Raw genomic sequence first — 3,393 nt, forward strand, 5'->3', positions numbered from 1 at the left:
TTATTCCTCCCACCATGCAGCATCGCAATCTTCTCCATGATTTTAAAGTAAGACACTAAAGATAGGAGCAGTTTATTTGAAACACACACCACTTTGGGACCACAGCGTCTTATCTTACCCACAGATTTCCCCCTTTTCTTCCTCAGAGAAACTAAAAGTGGGACCTGGAGCTGAGCCTCGCTTCTACTTTTAGTGCCCCCCCTTGATCACCTCCTTTCCAATGTCAAGCAAAAGATTGCAATCCAGTTTGCTTTCATTTGTATTTGCTTATGCTTAGTAACATTACACAGGTCAACAATTGTAAAAACAATCTGCCAGCATTCATGCACAACTAGAAAATATTCTGGAATGGATTAATTATTAACATTCACTGCCACATGTATAACAAGTGAGAAGTAAAACTGCTGGAAATGTTAAATTTACATCAGATTTAGTACTACTGTGCTATGTGACATTTTAAACAAAACAGTAAAGCAAGATTCATGCAAATGTTACAGTACATTTTGTACCAGCCTTACGAAAAACCACGGTTCACCTACAATTTAATAAAAACTAAACGCGTACAAAATTTACAACAATATTAAGACAACAATAATTATGAACATGGTTCCGACGCAGAACTGAAAGTCTATGACAAGTATAAGCTCCATCGAGCTTTTTATAAATACTTTGTAGAATAGGTACAGTAATGCTCAAAGTACAGTTCCTTTGACATCTTCAAAATACGTTCCTGTTAATCCACAAATGGTGCTCGTTTTACGTTAACATTCCTGTTAAATGCGTGCGTTGAATTTATTTGTTATCCAAGCGTAGCAGCTGCTCCTTAACATTTACTGTTAAGGACATTAATTGGCCATCTTCTTCGACCTCCACTCTTTCTTGTCCATTCTCAATAATTCTCTTTGTAGTGATCTTTCTGCCATTGATTATTTTGCTAGAGGTGGATACTGATTTGAAGTTGCCCATCCCTGTGCCCCCAAACAAAGATGAAGAGAATGAAGTAAAGCCTCCATGGCCAAGTGAACCAAATGAAGAAGAGAAACCTGTGTCAAAGGGGGAAAACACAGTTCCAAAAGCAGGGAATCCACCAAAGGCAGAAACAAATTGTCCCCCTGCTCGGTTTCGATGTCCTCTCAGACCTCTTCGGTTCCCAAAAATGTCATCAAATGGGTCCTCAAAGAAATCAAAAGAAAATTGATCTCTTCCTCCAAAGAATTACCGAAACACATCCTCTGGATTACGGAATTGGAATCCAAATTCAAATGGACTGTCATAATGACTTCCACCACCTCCTCCGCTTAAACTTTCTTTTCCATATTTATCATAAATATCAAGTTTTTTGGCATCTGATAAAACTTCATATGCTTCTGCCACTTGTTTAAACTTCCGTTCTGCTTCGTCCTTGTTGTCAGGATTTTTATCAGGATGCCACTTTAACGCCAACTTACGATATGCCTTTTTAAGATCTTCTTGTGATGAATGTCTATTAACTCCTAGATCGTCATAATATTCAACCATGGTGGAATCTGTGTTCAAACAGCAGCAGAGTCCTGTGCCCGGCGGTCTCTCCTCAGCTGGGATGGGTCTTCTCGCCGCTGCCTCGTCCGCTGCAAGCTACTCGCCTGCTCTCCCTCGACTCCGCTTCCCGGTCGTTGCCCTCAGGAGAATCAGGAGCTGAGCGTAAGAGGTATCTATTTTTACTCTGCGCTTCTTTAACTCCTTGCGACTTTGGCACTTTCTTACTTAAGCGTCTAACAGCTCCACCTCCTTTTCTAGAGCTATTCCTTTCGGAAATACCTTCTATTTTTTACGTGAATCTATGTGGGTCTCCCCCTCTTCCTCCCTAGGCGAGGAATTGCTCATCGGTATACCAATGTCAGTAATCACCTCGCCACTATCCTTTGAGGTTAATTCCTCTGCCGGGGGTGCCTCTGCCATCTGCCTATCGCACCTCTCACCTTCAACAAACAGCTTTCCCCCACACTCCACACTATGCCCCTCACCCCCAGTACCTCACATTAAACTTCCGTGGAGTTGGCTGGCCTCGCTCAACCTTTTCAGACTTTTCAGGCTTTCCAAAATGCCCCACCTAGACACTGTCTCCTGCAGGCTCCCCCAACGGTTGCTTAGTGCTGCCTCTGCCTCTGCTAACCCGGTACTCGAACCACAGCGAGAAGGCTTGCATCTGCCTCCAGCGGACTGCTGCTCTCCCCCATACTCCAACACAGACCTCCGCGCTGCCTAGTAGGCTGACTCCCATGGACGAGGGTGAATGCTGGTTTTCCTGCTGCGTTTCCGTCTAGTTTTTGCCACATACACAAATGCAGAGAAAATTTAACCAGGTATGCTCTTCTTCTCCTCCTACAACTTTTCAGTCGACTTCCAGCCGAATTCCACATCGCGTAGTGCACCTCTATACCATTTCTCCTTCCCGCATCCTCAGGAGCTCACGCAACGGGCGTCAGCCTGCCGCCATGTTCCCTCCAGCAATACTACCTGACCGGCAGACATTTGTCAAAAAGCCAAAAGCTTCTACACAGTTTTGGCATTTTACCAGGACATAGCCTGTTACTTTTTGTGCTTTCATCCTTCTTCCAGTTAGTGGTACCAATGAGTGTGAAAGCAATAATGGATCCCAGAATGCTATACATTTCTAAAAAGTAGACAGCATTTTGAATTCAGCAAGTCGTCATTTTTGTAGATCCTTCTAGGTTCGTTTATAGAAACTAACAGTTGAAAGTAAGAAATATTGAAAATATTTGGAAAAAAACAGCCTTCAGTGCCAATGGTTTCACCTGTAACTTATTTTAAGTATGACAGATTTTCTAAAATAATATACTGTTACATCCGCTGGACCTTTCTGTGAGGTGGAAATATATAGGACTAGTAGGTTCACCAAGAATCCAAGGAACCCAGAGCCAAACACTGAGCTGCGTTTTCCAATGGTTTTTCATTGTGTACAGGGTATATAGCAATTCATTTGGTAAGGTATAAAGAGTGAAAAACAGGTATCAAGAACTCCCAAGTATTTCTGAAATGGGAACGAAATATTGAGTTTAGAAGCAGTAGATCCTTGCTCATGTTCAAAATTGTTTTTTACCTCTATTAGCATGTGAATTATAGGAAATTTTCAAAGAGACTGCTTTTTTACACACTGTCTTACATTTGGAAGGCATAAATGCATAGACGGTCAATAGGTAATAAGAATTGCTCTACAATTCTGTGTTCCCCTAAGTCTCCTGATAAAAATGGTACCTCACTTATATAGTTAGACATAGTGCCCGCGACAGGAAACGGGCCAAAATGCAACATGGACACACCACATTTTTACAGTGAAAAATTACTCTTTTCTGCAAAGTGCCTAGCTGTGGACTTTGAACCCTAGCTCTGGTG

The 3,393-nt window shown here is 42.2% G+C and overlaps 1 pseudogene; it reads right to left on the minus strand.

Annotated features, from left to right (window-relative positions):
• Positions 1-230: 230 nt before the first annotated feature.
• LOC147690043 (dnaJ homolog subfamily B member 6 pseudogene) lies at positions 231-1,578 on the minus strand (annotated as a pseudogene).
• Between the last annotated feature and the right edge of the window lie 1,815 nt (positions 1,579-3,393).

This window comes from Lissotriton vulgaris, chromosome 9 (assembly GCF_964263255.1).
Source record: "Lissotriton vulgaris chromosome 9, aLisVul1.2, whole genome shotgun sequence".
NCBI classification, from domain to species: Eukaryota; Metazoa; Chordata; class Amphibia; order Caudata; family Salamandridae; genus Lissotriton; species Lissotriton vulgaris.